Genomic DNA, 15,481 nt, shown 5'->3' with positions numbered 1-15,481 from the left:
GCCCTCCCAGGGCAATCTGTGCTCTTAGCAGAAACTAGAACATGTGTCCTCTAAGAGATTGCTTTCAATCTTTCTCTTTCAGCTTTTGGAGAGAAGGGAAGATCAGTACGAAGAGCTGAGTCATAGTTAGAGCTAAGGTAGGACTTTACCCAGAGCAGCCTTTTAATTGTTGAAAGTTGGTGTAATTATTTATGAGGAAAGGCAAGTCGATGAATATGTTCTCGACATCCCTTTTCTCGTTTGTGAATTTCTCAAAAAGCAACTCATGATCTTGGGGAGGAAAAAAATAACCCAAAACAAAAAACCAACAACCCTCTGGGGAAAGGGATGCCTGGGGGGGAGGCAGCTTTAGAGGGCAAAGTGAGGATTTTCCATGCTAAATAACTAAGGAATGAGGAGGAGATGAGAGGAATTCTGGGGGGCGGGGCTTGTTCTGGGAGTCCATCCAGCAGATCTTGAGAATTTTTGCCCGTGGACATCTAAGAGTGAGGAAGTACTGAGTGAGACAAAGGAATTCTTTGGGAGCAAAGTTCTAATCATTAACCAAGATTCTTCTGTGACACATTCTCACCCTCCTCCGCTCCCCACCATTGCTTCCTCTGTCATTGAATGTGAGTGGAACCTAAGAACCCAGGAGTCAGAAATGAGGTTAATGTACGTAGCACTCTGCCTCCCCCTCCTCTGACATGCAGGCTCTCATGACCTTTCCCCTAAGTTTAAGGCAGGTTGTGCATATGGGCCAGCATCCACTCAGAAACATAGCTCATGAGCCCCCACTGATGTGCTTCTTTATACCAACTAACCAGAGAACATTATTTTAAAGCAAAAGACAGACATTTAAACAGTATAGTAAGAGACGCGACCCTTTCCCTCACATGTACAGGGGTACTTTCTCATTGGTTATCACATCAATAGTGTAAGAAGTAAGAGTGATAGGGAACATTTTTCTTCAGGGAACACTTGGAAAGGGGCATACATGTGGTGAACATATACAGTCAGGCACAGGCACAGAAGTCATATATAGGAAATACATGACACACACGTCCAGGGAAATTCACACCTCCAGTGGTTACGGAAGTACTGATTGTCTTTGGTAATGTCACTGGATGCGCTGGCTTCTCTACTAAGTTGGAGGCCCTCTACTGCCCTGCTCTCTTCTGAGCATTTCTACTTCGAGCTGTTGGGGACCTTCACTCGATCTTGGCCAACATCTGTTGACATTTGCTGACCTATGATGCTGGATTGCAGCTGTAAGGGCCTGAGATTTAAAAACAAACAAACAAATAAACAACAGTCCTAGTCAATTCCCCCCCCCCCTTCAGATTTTACCCAGTCACATTTAACCAGCTCACTTTGGAAATCCTTTGTTCATTTTGTCTGTTACTTGAAATGATTCTCAGTTTAACTCATTCCTGAGTTACGGAAAAACAAAACAACCCCCCTCCCAAACAAATATATGAGTGAGTAAATAAACATATAAACAAATAAATCCTACCATACTCCTGGCCTCAGAAAATCATTTCCCAGAGCTTCATTTGGGACACCTAGGTGGTGCAATGTATAAAATACCTGGCCTGGATGCTCTGTGTTCAGATCTGCTCTCAGACACTTACTAGCTATGTGATCCTGGGCAAATCACTTAACCCTTATTAGCCTCAGTCTCTCATCTGCAAAATGGGGACACACTGGAAAAGGAATGGCAAACCATTCCAGTATCCTTGCTAAGAAAACCCCAAGGGGACAGGTAGAGTCAGGAGTGAATATTAGGAGCTGAGTCAGGAAGAGCTGAGTTCAAATCCAGCCTCAGACACTCACTAGTTATGTAACCCTGGGCAAGTCACTTAGCCCTGTTTGCCTCAGGAGAAGGCAATGACCAACCACTCCACCATCTTTGACAAGAAAACCCCAGTGTCGTGAAGAGCCAGACACGACCCCACGACAAGTAACTAGTCTTGGGGAGACTTTTCTTCCCCTCCTCACCCTCAAGAGCCTTGTGTCCCTTGTAAATCACTGGTACTGGCTGGGGAGGAGGAGACTGGCCCCTCCCGCTTGACCACCTAGAGGCCCACATGCAGCTCCCCTCCCCCACATTCACCCCCCTCCCGACTGCGCGGGGGAGGGCCCACGTGACTGCGAGGACTCCACTTGTGGGGGGAGGGGCGCGTGACCCTCTCGAAGCTCCAGGCCTTTGTTGTCCCGTTGGGTGAAGGCGCTGGGGGGCGGGGCCACGCCGGGGCAGACGCTCCCGGGAGCCGCCATCTTGGACCCGCGGCCTCGCCCCGAGGCGGTGGCTCGCCGGTCCCGGCCCCGCCCTCGCGCCGCCATGTCGTCCCCGTCCCCGCTGGAGTGTTGGGTGCGACGGGACGTGCGCCTCCTCACGCTGGCCGGCCACGTGGGCTTCGACAGCCTGCCCCGGCAGCTGGTCAGCAAGTCGCTGGCCAGGGACTTCAGCTTCAACATCCTGTGCGTTGGCGAGACGGGCATCGGCAAGTCCACGCTCATGAACACGCTCTTCAACACGGTGCTGGAGACGTGCGAGGGCAGCCACTTCGAGAGCTGCGTGCGCCTGCGGCCGCGCACCTACTGCCTGCAGGAGTGCAACGTGAACCTGCGGCTGACCGTGGTGGAGGCGGCGGGCTTCGGCGACCAGATGGACAGGGACTGCAGGCCCATCGTGGACTACGTGGACGAGCAGTTGGAACGCTACCTGCAGGAGGAGCTGAAGCTGCAGCGCTGCCTCTGGGACTATCGCGACACGCGCATCCACGCCTGCCTCTACTTCATCGCGCCCACCGGCCACTCGCTCAAGGCCGTGGACCTGGTGACCATGAAGAAGCTGGACAGCAAGGTGAACATCATCCCCGTCATCGCCAAGGCCGACACCCTCACCAAGAGCGAGCTGCCCAAGTTCAAGAGCAGGATCCTGAGCGAGCTGGACCAGAACGGCGTGCGCATCTACCAGTTCCCCACGGACGACGAAGCCGTGGCCGAGGTGAACGCGTGCATGAACGCGCAGCTGCCCTTCGCCGTGGTGGGCAGCACGGAGTGCGTGCAGGTGGGCAGCCAGCTGGTCCGCGGCCGCCAGTACCCCTGGGGCGTGGTGCAGGTGGACGACGAGAGCCACTGCGACTTCGTGAAGCTGCGGGAGATGCTGATCCGCGTGAACATGGAGGACCTGCGGGAGCAGACGCACTGCAGGCACTACGAGCTGTACCGGCGCCGGAAGCTCGAGGACATGGGCCTGCAGGACGACTCGGGGCACGAGGCGCGGAGGAAGTTACTGCTGGCCGAGATGCGCAGGAAGGAGAAGCTCCTGAGGCAGACGTTCGCCAGCCGGGCCCGCGAGGTGGAGATGCAGGTGAAGGGGAAGGAGAAGGAGCTGAGCCAGAGGTTCGAGGACTTGAAGAGGATCCTCCAGGAGGGGAAGGCCAAGGTGGAGGAGAAGCGCCGGCAGCTGGAGGAGGACAAAAACGCCTTCAACCACAGGCGGGCAGCCGTCGAGGCCATGCAGGCTGAGGCCGCGCAGGCCCCAGGCTTACAGGCCGACGGCCAGCAGTCGACCCCGAAAAGAGAAAAGAGTAAGGACAGAGACAAGAAGCATTAAAGCACGTGCAGATGAGCGCATCCAGGGGATTTTGGATTTTCTTTAAGCTTCCTGAGTTATCAGCCTGAAAACCAGTATAGACTCCAACGTTTGCAGCGAAATGCAGCACGCCCAGCCCAGTAAGCTGGACCCCCCCCCCCCCGCAAAGACCGAAAAGGATCTAACGTTGGAACTGAAACTGACGAATTTTTTTTTTTTTTCAGAACCCGTGGTTGTTGTTCCATTTATAGGCTGCTCATCTCTTGGGAGCAACTCGTGTCAATTTAATGCAGCCCTATGACCACAGTTATGTTGTATTCACCTGTTCAAAGTCGAGATGGCTGCTTACAAGGTGCCTGTCCTGGGTTGTCACTACTCTGCTGAAGAAATTCACCTGAATTACTTTAATGTTTCTAATCAGAATTTGACTTCCCTAAAAATTTTTTGAACACTTCTTAATTTGTATCTTGATGCAAATAAAGCCAAATCAGTTCTTCCATTATTTCTTACAAGTAACACACTTCCTGTCAAAACAAACTGTACTAACAAAATGTAGTAACGTTCTCTAAGCTTTTGCAATCAAGTGTCATATGGGATACAGTGAAAGGAAAGGAGGGTGTTATCTTAGAGAAAAGAAACTGAGGGAAAGCATTGATTATTGTCTTCAGAGATCTAAAGGGGTACATGAAATTTTCTAGGCCTAGGATTTAGACCTCATTGACTCAAAGTCAGATTCCTAGTCATTAGCTCCTCCCCTCAGAATTGGTCTAGGGGAGCTTCACTTATGGCCGTAGAACTTTTTTTTTAAACCATCAGCTGCTTTTTATAAAATTCTCTGATCACTGTACCCCAGCTGAAATTGTTACTCTTCTTGGTGTTCTCGTACCTTGAACCTCCTGGGATTCATGAGTTTAGATACTACTCACACTTTATTACTAATTTCACAAGACCATAGGATCATAAATCTAGAGCTCCCTTATTTTACAGATGAGGAAATTGAGGCCCAGGAAAGTTGAGGCACATGGGTAGTATTTGAAATGGGATTGTAACTCAAGTCTTCTGGCTTTAGAGTAAAGTATTCTTTCCATTGTACTGCATTATCTCCTAGATGACTTTTGAGATCTCTTTTGGCTTTTAAATCTTGTGATCTAATTCTATGACCACAAAAGTGGTCATATTGACTGACTGACTGACGTAGTAATAGTCCATTACATTCATACATCCCAATTGGTTAAGCCATTACCCAACTGATGGGTAACAACTTTGTTTCCAATTCTTTCATAAAACAAAAAAAAAGTCCTGGCAGAAATATTCTGGTGAACGTGGAGCATTTCTGTTTTAAATCAATGATGTCCTTTGGAGTACATGGCTGGAAGTGGAATCTTCAGGACAGAAGAGTATGGACATTTTAGCCACTTAATTTACATAATTCCAAATTGCATCCCAGAAGGATTCTTACAACATCATAGTTCCACCAACAATACATTAGTATGTCCATCTTTCCACAGCACCTTTATACCTGTCTTTGACACCTTTGTCAATTTTCTTGATGTGAAATGAAACGTTAGGGTTATTTTGATTTGCTTTTCTCTTATTAGTGATTTGGAGCATTTGTTCATGTGGCTAATACAAGTGAGAAGTAGAAAATTCTTTTGAGAAATGTTTGTTTATATCTGTTGGCCACTTCTGTGTTAGGGAATGGTTTTTGTTCCCAGGTATTTTTGTTAGTTGTCTACATATCTTCAATATGTAGAAAAATTCTTATTAGAAATATTTTTCTCAGTTAACTGATTCTCTTTATCTTAGATACATTGTTTATGCAAAAAGCCTTTCAATTTCATGTAATAAAAATGATCAATTTTATCTTTTATAATTGCCTCTGTTGCTTATTTGGTCAGGAATTCATCTCCTACCCACTGCGGTGAAAGATGTATGATCTGCTTCTCTTCTAATTTTTTCATGGTATGGTTATTACTATTCAGGTCATGTATCCATTTTTGAATGGATTCCTAGATGGATGTAGATGTTCTGTGGAGGTAACTGTTTATCTGCTGACAAAGAAAGTGCATCTGAGAGGTGCTTTCCAAACACTGAGCATTGCTCTTTTAATCTCAGAGGTTAAGGACCTGGAAAAGCACCTTGATGCTTGAATGCTCCACAGACTTTTCATATATACTTTCTGGAATTCACGGCTTAAGCAAGAATTTCGATGTTCTATTTCTCAGTGGGATGGACTTACACATGTTAAATATTATTTTGCTAGATGGTGTCTCAGGAGAAAACCATTGGTCTCCCTGGTCCAGGAATTAGCCAACGTGTTGGAACCATAACTCTTGAACCCCTTTAGGCAATAGCCAACAAGAGGTGGGGGGCTCGAGCCCGAGAATTATCTGGCAGACCTCAGCTCTTTCCGGATACAATTGCTGTGGAAGGGAGGAACTACAAAGAGGCAGTGAAAGCCTTGAAGACTGAATATGGGAGAGGCTTGCAGAACTCCCCAAGGAGTGAGGGAGAAACATTAAAAGATTCCAACCTTAAAGGGAAAGCTAGAAGGCTGGCTGTGGCAGTTCTACTGTCTGGAAAACGAAGCATACGGTGCGGAGGTTTTGGAGATTTGAACTGAGAAATTCAAGCTTTTATGTAACAGAAAAGAGATGGCAGGGACTTTCCCAGTGTTTATGAAAACCGGGGCTTTTTTTTTTTTGAAGAGATGGGTGGTGGGGTGGGGTGAAGAGTGATGTATATGAAGTAGGAAAAATTAAGAGTAGAAAGAAAAGAGGATGATTTACTTGAAATAAAGGACCCACAGACACACCACAAGTTAGGATTTGGCTCCTTTCTATGTACAGGGCTTGGTTATTGTTTTGCAGATTCCGATATAAAAAAAAATGGAAAGAGGCTTTGCTTGCTTTGAGCTTCACAACGAAAGAAAGGAATTGAGCTTTTTCCTAGTTTCAGTTGATGTTATTATTGGAAAGAACTTCTAAGTCTAACCAGAGTATCAAGGAGACGATGATTCAAATGCTCCTTCTATCTGCCCCTCTCCTTCCTTTATTTTGGGAGAGGCACAGATGTGTTTATATTGGTGTTCTCAATGCTAGAAAGATGGTAGAAGGAATGGCTGTAGGTGGGAAGGGAGAAATTCTTGCTATTAATGATGTCTTCTCCCAGTCTACAATCTCTTTGTGTGCTCCCCCGACACTGCCCTGAAACATTCTCAGCTGCTGATTTAAATGCCAAGAAAAGTCAATGGGAGTTAAATGACTACTTTTCTGCCTCTCAAGCCTCAACTGCGCAGTATGAGTCACCACATTCGTTATACTTTTCAGGTTAACTGACATTTTTCTTAATTTGAACTGGAGGGGCCATTTAATTTTGATGATATGAAATTATTAGAGAAATGACTTTATAAATGGAAAAGCATTTTACAGTCCAGGTATTAAATCCGATAAAGGATATGCACCTGGCATTTCAATGAAGAACCATAACAGTAAATGACCCCGCTCTACGAAAGTTAAGGAACAAAACTGTCACAGAATTTGTGAGTCAGAAGGGACCTTAGCAGCCACATAATCTAAACCATACGCAAAAGGAATCCTCACTATTATGGTCCCAAGTGGTCATGCAGCCTCTACTTTGAGACCTCCCAGGGTGTGAACTCACTAGATAGGTAGATATTCCATTGCACATTTGGACAGCTCTAATTTCCTGACATTGGCTTCTTTGTAACTTCCACCCGTTGCTTTTGGTTCTGCCCTCAGGGTTCAAACAGAACAAGTCTAATTCCACCTTCAGATCCTCCACGACAGAAACCCTACCCACTTCAGTCTTTTCTTCTTCAGGCTAAAGATCCCCAGTTCAAGCAATCTCCATATGACACGAACTCAAGATCCTACACCATTCTGATTGGCTTCCCCTGGATTTTCAATATCCTCCTTCAAACATGGAGCCTAGAAACAAACCCAGATGAGATTTGGTAAAAGCAGACTACAATAGGACCATCACCTCCCTGTTCCTGTTAATGATGGCTCTCTTACCGCAACCCAAGACTGCATTAGGTTTCCTTGGCTGCCACATTATACTGCTGCTTGCAGTCCACTAAAACTCCCAGAATTTTTTCAGAACCATTTTTATCTAACCATGCCTCCCCAGGCATACATTTGTGAAGAAGAGTTATGTAGCCACGTGTAAGGCTTTATATTCATCCCTGTTGGATTTTTGTTTTCAGACAGCCCAGTGCTCTAGTGTGCCCAGATCCTGATGGATCTTAACTCTTTCCTTTAGTATGTTAGGTGTCACTCCCAACTTTGTGTCACCTGAAAATGTGATGAGCATGCCACTTGTGCCTTTATAGCAGTCATTTTGAAAAATGTGAAACAGCCCAGGGTCTAGTGAAGATCCCTGGGCTACCCCACTGGAGACCAATGGACACATAAACATTGAAGCAAGAGCTAGTCTTGGATTCTAGCTATTCAACCAACTCTGAATCGAATTACATTCTCATCTAATCCACATCTATTCACCTTCTCCTCAAGAATAGCATGAGATACTTTATCAAAAGCTTTGCTTTTCACACCCAGATGCACTCACTTGGATTTCTGCATCATGGTCCAGCAGCAAGATCGCTTCAACACTGAAATGCACACCTGACCAGTACCATCTGCATCTGGGGCCCAGCCCTCTGATTGGATGGTGGAGAGTGCCTCCTAATACCTTCATTTAAGGAGGAGGCTCAGGCCAACCATCACTTCATCTCCTACCTTTTCCTGTTGACCACTGATCAACTGCCCACAACAGCCATTGATCGGCTGCTACAAACAATCGAGCAGAATGCAGAGTCCTGGGGGGTAGAACCCCCTCTCCACCCCGATCCCCATCACTCTTGCTTCTGGCCTGGCTCCAGCATCCAGAGGGGCAATCTCTGTGGAGAAGGGATTATCTCTGCCACTACCCTTACGGAGATAAGACCTGGACATACCCCTGCAGGCGCTGCAGCCCACTCTTCCCCAACAGACTTGAAAAAATATTCTCATCACCAAAGTCCTTGGCAGTCAAGTGTTTCAACATTAAGAAATAGATTTGGTTTTATCCATAGAAATGACACTAAAGAAGATGCACGACTACCTGCTTTGCTGCTGCACCCTAATGTCTTTTGGGCCTTTCCATCTGACTTAATAATAACTAGTATTTCTATAGCTTCTTCAAGTTTGCATATGTTATCCTCACAGCAACCCTGTGAGGTAGGCACTATTATTATCTGCATTTTAATACACGAGGAAACTGAGGCTGAGATAGGTTTAACAGCTTGCCTAGGGTTGTATAGCTAGTAAGTGTCTGAGGCCAGATCTGAACTCAGATCTTCCTGATTCCATCCCCAGTGATTAGTAGGCTCCTTGTTTTGTATGTTGGTGAGCAGAATCTTGTTTGTGCACAGGTCAGCCCAGATGGCTACTGAGGTCTCTTTACACTCTGAGATTCTGCCATCTTCTCAAAAACCAAAATTTCTTCCTATGCTCCTTTAGATTCATTGATAAATCATGAGAGAACCTGGCCTACTGTATTAGGAAAAGATGTATTTTATATAGGTTGGGGTGGCTTCCCTTTAAGGAAGAAAGGAGTCCATCCTCTGGACCCAGGCCACACTTGCAATATTTTGTCTCTAGATAATAGAATCAGAAATATAGAAAATTATAGCTTTAAAGGGGCCTTAGAGGGTAATCTAGTTCAACTTATCTACTTTACAAATGAAGACAAGGACCAAATAGGAAAATGACTTGCCCAAGGTAATGCAGCTAGAGAGTATCTGGGGATGGGAATTGAACCTGGGTCTTTCTAATCTATGTCCAGTGCTCTACTCATGATGTCATGCTGCCTTTCTAAGAAAGAAATTGATATGGAGGGGGCTGTAGGGGGTGGGTGATATGTTGTCACTGTATACAAAATGGATTGGAATTGGGGAATAGGAAGACTGGAAGCAGGGATATGAGTCAGAAGCCGTTACATCAGTTCAGGTAAGTAGTAATTCAGCCTGAACTAGGGTGGTGGCTATGAGGTAGAAAGAAAGGAAAATGACGTTGTGGATAGTTAAGCAATAGCACTTGGCAACTGATTATATGCTACGTTAAGGGAGAAAGAAGAGTCTAGGTTGGTAATAGCATGGGTGTAGAGATGGAAGGGACCCTGAAGATTACCGAGTCAAATCCTCTCATTTGGTGGATGAGGAAACTTATGCCCAAAGAGAGGCAAGGGGTTTTTACCCATAGGTCACAAAGGTCTCAAGGGGTCAGAGATGAAATCTGAACCCAGGTCCTCAAATTCCCAAAGCCACACTCTTTGTACTACATCAGAATGACTCTGGGGTTTCACACCTTTCAGACCTTGGTGACCAGGAGAAGAGTGAGACCATCGACAGAGAGGAATAGGGAAGAAGGCCAGATTTTGGAGTGAAGATGATACTACTCATCAAAAGACGGCTAGGAGACAGTCATTGCTCCTTGTGGGTTACTGGCATATTTATTTTTGTTCAACTCAATTTGCCTTTTAATTTGGATCATTATCTCTTCAAATGCATTTATAACATTCATGCTTGCACACACAGCTGTACTTCAGCTTTCTTTGATGACCTGAAACTGAAATGCTTTAAACATAGTAAGCATCTAATGTTTGTTGAATGAATGAAAATCCACCCCCTCTTTGAAAAAAAAATCTGTCTCCTAAAATATTATCACAATGAAATTCTCTGAGGATCATCCATTCTTGTCTTTCTCTCTCTCTCTCTCTCTCTCTCTCTCTCTCTCTCTCTCTCTCTCTCTCTCTCTTTCTTTCTTTCTTTCTTTCTTTTTCTTTCTTTGGCAATTGGGATTAAGTGACTTGCCCAGAGTCACACAGCTAGTAAGTGTTATGTGTCTGAGGCCAGATTTGAACTCAGGTCTTCCTGACTCCATGGCTGGTGCTCTATCCATTGTGCCACCTAGCTGCCCCTGGATCATTCATTCTTAAACAAGTTTTTGAAGGGCTGAAACTGAGTTTCAATGATTTCGTACTGTTATGGATCTGTGTCCTCATAAGAAAGATTAAACCATCCTGTGTAAGAGATCATATCCTATCTACATCCTCTCACATTATGCTATTCTTGTCCAAGTCTTCCAATTAATCTTTCATAGAAGGTCTACCCAACATGCTGGAAGGATTTGCTATGGTTCTTTTTAATATTTCATGGACACCATTTCAGTGCCTCCATCCCCTTTTATTCAATCACACAGGCATAATTTAGACCCTTATTATCTCTTAATTGGCCTATTTCAATAGCTTCCTAATCAATCACAGTCCAAATGTACTGCTCTACAAAATCCCCATTCTGTGCCCCCCCATTTCCATGCATTAGTCAAGGAGATCCTCCATGCTTGGAAAAGGCTTCATCCTCATCTTGGCTCTTCAGCTTCCTTATTTTCCTTCAAAAGTCAGCTGAGGTGCCACTTTCTCCTTGAAAACTTCCATGACACCTTCAGTTGTTCTTGTTCTCTTTACACGTTCCTAAACTATTCTCCCTGGCTACTTCCTTTGCTTCTTCATGCTTTACCTTCTGTTTATCTATAGCTTTGTTACATCTATACAGTAAGCTTCTTGGGATCAAAGAACTTTTCATGGTTTGTAGCCCCAGCACCTAACATAAAGCCTGGCACATAATAGACACTTCACAATGTTTGTTGGATTGAATAGGATTGGTAAGGAGCACCAGACCAAGCCCACCTGAGAAAGTGTTTAGTTCCATCTTCTGGGAGATGAGAACTGCAGGCTGAGTGACATATGAACACAACACAGCTGGAAGAAATGGAGTAGAATCAAAATGGTGGAGTGAAGGGTCATAGCTGCCAAATATCCTCCAAAACTTCTCCTACAAAATGACCACAGAAAATGTCAAATTGAATTCTGAGCGGAAAAGCCAACAAAAAGTCAGAGTGAGTCATTGATCCAGCCCAGGGCAGCTTAAATAGGGACAGTGGGACGCTGGGGTGGGGAAAGCCCAGGAGCACAATGTATAGGTTGTGGTGGAATTAGAACTGACTGTGGACCTAGGTGGCAGCACTGTGGGAGTGCCGTGTATACCCAATGCACAGGGATGGTAGGGCAACTAAACACCAGGTCAGAAAGAGATTCTAAGGAATTCCTGGGCTAGCACTAGGTGCAGGTTCCAGTGTCATTTGGCAGCTCCAGAGCCTATTATACAGTTGTGGGTGACAGTTCAAGGCTGAGAGGAGCAGTCACAGTCACAAGGGAGCAGGGGCCCTACATGGATGAGGATCAGAGTGCAGAGAAGGAAGACAGTGACCAGTCCTCTCCGTGGATTATACCATCTTGGAAGCATCAAAAACTATAGGCCCTTAGATCAAGCTACAGAAGCATTCTGGCCATCCCCACCATGCCAGAGGGAGCAAGTTCAAAGTCAAGTAACAGGCTGGAAAAGTGAGCAAATAACAAAAAGGAACCTGATCACAAATAGCTTCTATGGTAACAGTGAAGCTCAAGACACAAACTCAGAAAAATAAAATGGCATGAAAGCACCTACAAGCAAAGCCTCAAAGAAAAATAGAGATTGGACACAAGCCCAACAAGAATCCCTAGAAGAGTTAAAGAAAGAAGATTTTGAAAAGAGCAAAAAAAAAAAGATTTTAAAAACAAAATAAGAGTTGTAGAGGGAATATTGGGAAAAGAAATGAGAGCAATGCAAGAAAATTATGAAAAGAGAATTAACTGCTTGGTAAAAGAGGTACAAAGTCTCACTGAAGAAAATGACTCCTTAAAAATTAGGACTGGTCAATTGGAAGCTAATAACTACACAAGATATGAAGAAACAATAAAAAAAAGTCAAAAGACTGAAAAGCTAGAAGAAAAATGTGAAATATCTCATCAGAAAAGTAACTGACCTGGAAAACAGATCAAAGAGCAATAATTTAAGAATTATTGCACTATCTGAAAGCCATGATAAAAAAAAAGTAGACATTATATTAAAGAAATTATAAAGGAAAACTGCCCAGACATCATGGAACCAGAGGGCAAAATAGAAATTAAAAGAATCTATCAATCACCTCCTAAAAGTGAACCCAAAATAAAAATTCTCAAACATATTGTAGCTAAATTCAAGTGCTCCCAGGTTAAGGAGCAAATATTGTAAGCAGGCAGAAAGAAATAATTAAAATACTATGGAGACACAGTCAGGATTGAGCAAAATTTAGCAACTACCGGAAGTGGCAGGGCTTGGAATATGATGTTCTGGAAGGCAAAGGAGCTAGGATTACAACCAAGAAGAACCTACCCAGCGAAACTGAATGCAATCCTATGAGGGAAAAACAGACATTTAATGAAATAGAGGACTTTCAAGTATTCCTGATAAGAAGAGTAGAGCTGAATAAAATTTTGACATTCGAACACAAGATTCAAGAGAGCATAAAAAGGTAAATACGAATGAGAAATCATAAGGGACTTAATAAGGATAAATTCTTTATTTTCCTATGTGGGAAAATAATACATGTAGCTCCTAAGAATTTTATGATTGAAGTATTTAGAAGGTATCTATTTAGATGGATGGCATAGGTGTGGGCTTTATTATATTGAGACAATCTCAAAAAACATTAGAGGGGGTGAGAAAGAGGGATACACTGGGAGGAGGGAGAAGGGAGAGGAAGAATGGAGAAAATAATTTCACATAAAAGAGGATCCCAAAGAAGAGCTTTTACAACGGAGGGGGAAATGGTGTGGGGCATGGACAATGCTCAAACTTCTCTTCTGAACTACTTCAAGGAAGGAAGAATATGTATACACATACAGCTGGATATAGAAAATTATCTCACTCAACAGGGAAGTAGGAGGGGAAAGGGGCTAAGAGAAATGAAGGAGTGGTAAGAGAGAGGGTAGATAAAAAGCTAAACAAATTTTTGAAGAGGGAATGGGGTAAAAAAAAGTGAAGAATAACTAGAAGAGTATAAGATTTAGGGAATTAAACAGTTAGCAATCGTAACTATGAATGTGAATGGGATGAACACACCCAAAAAATGGAAGAGGATGGCAGACTATATTAGAAACTAGAATCCAACAATATGTTGCAGACACTTGAGAACAGAAAAGACACACAAAGAGTTAAAATAAGGGGCTGGAGCAGAATCTATTATGCATCAGCTGAAATAAAAAAGGCAGAGTTAGCAATCATGATCTCAGACAAAGCAAAAGCAAATATAAACCTGATTAAAAGATATAATCAGGGAATCTACATTTTGCTGAAAGACATCGTAGATGATGCATTAACATCAGTACTGAACATAGATGCACCAAATGGCATAACATCTAAATTCTTGAAGGAAAAGTTAAAATAATTACAAGGAGAAATAGACAATAAAACTATACAAGTGAGGGACCTCAATTTAGTCATTTCATACCTAAAAAAATTTAAAAAGTTAAGGTCATGAATAGAATTTAAAAAAACAAAGTTAGATATGATCAGCCTCTAGATAATATTAAATGGGAATAAAAAGAAGTATACTTTTTCTCGGCTGTATATGGCACCTTCACAAAACCTGACCAAGTAGTAGGACATAAAAGCCTCTCAAACAAATGCAGAAAAGGAGAAATATTGAATATACATTTTTCAGATGAGTAGAGGCCATAATTGCCTTCATAGCAGGCAGGATTAGGGGGATACCTTTGCTGGTTGCAAGTGACTATGACTGTACTTGCCTTTTAGTGGTGGTGGGTGAAGACAATAGGGAAGATTGCTCCCTGATTGCTATGGCTATTTTCTAGGCACTTTGATAAAAGTTTATTTGCTCTCAGTGTGTAGTGGTTGTTGCTCTAACACAATTTCTATGGGAATCCAAAAGCTGCAGAAATTGTCACAGAGGCTTTGGACCAGGAAGCTCCATGACAGGAATCAGAGCAGCATGAGATCTGTACACTAGTTTTCAGGGTTGGCTGCTTCTTTTTTCCCTCTGCTGCCTCTGAATTTTGGACACATTGAGGAAGATTGTAGTGGCTGACAGCTGCCCCTGGATCTGGGCCTATCAAAGTGAGAGGGCTTGGGAGGCAGTTTTGGGAGATGGATTAAGTCAGATAGCTTGATATAGGAGCACTAAGCTTCTTTTCCTTCCATTTTTGTTATATTTTAGAAACTATGTGGCCACAATATGTTGAGTAGTTGAATTTTAGATAAGAGAAAGGGAAGTCTAGACATGGGACCAGAGTTTTAGAGACAAAAATTTAAGGATTTTGATAGTTTATCCAATTTTGATAAAAATTTTGATAGTTTTGATAGTAATATTCCATTGTATCCCAAGAGAATTCTGAATCTTGCCAGTGTGTGTTCTAACTTAAAGCCTGCTTAAAGCCAGGGAGTAACCTAGGCATTCACAGGATCATTTTATCATGGTAGCCACTGGGGATATTTCAGCCATAGACAGGCTGTACCATGCACACATGGGAGAGCAACTGAAATAGTTACTGGCCTGGTAACTTCAGGACAATGGATGTCAACTGGTAAGAAACTCCCTTGATGGATAATTAACATAGTGACATGCTGTTTTTTCTGCATAATTAAAAAAGGCATCACACAAACCAATTTGAACTGATTTTTTTCAAGGATACACATGATTACATAGTTTCATATTTGAATTGTTAGACTAGAAAGGCTTTTCCTTTGCCCAACCTCAATGTCTTTATCCAATCTAGAGAATTCTTAGTGATTAATGGTAATGAAGGACACCTGATCAGCTTTTCCTCTATAACAATCTTGAATAGCATGTAGTTCCCAGGATACTAACATTATGGCCATGATCCATTTTCCAATTAAAAAGTCTTCAAAGGTAAAACTCTGTATGGAAACTACCATTTATTTATGAAAAGTGCTGGGGG

General features: G+C 43.3%; 1 pseudogene; it reads left to right on the top strand.

Annotated features, from left to right (window-relative positions):
- Nucleotides 1-2,248: 2,248 nt before the first annotated feature.
- LOC110214085 (septin-8 pseudogene) lies at nucleotides 2,249-3,740 on the top strand (annotated as a pseudogene).
- Nucleotides 3,741-15,481: the final 11,741 nt, after the last annotated feature.

This window comes from Phascolarctos cinereus, unplaced genomic scaffold (assembly GCF_003287225.1).
Source record: "Phascolarctos cinereus isolate Bilbo 61053 unplaced genomic scaffold, phaCin_HiC Scaffold_3;HRSCAF=262, whole genome shotgun sequence".
NCBI classification, from domain to species: Eukaryota; Metazoa; Chordata; class Mammalia; order Diprotodontia; family Phascolarctidae; genus Phascolarctos; species Phascolarctos cinereus.
Note: the sequence above shows the minus strand (reverse complement) of the source record. Positions and strands in the feature narration are given on the sequence as shown.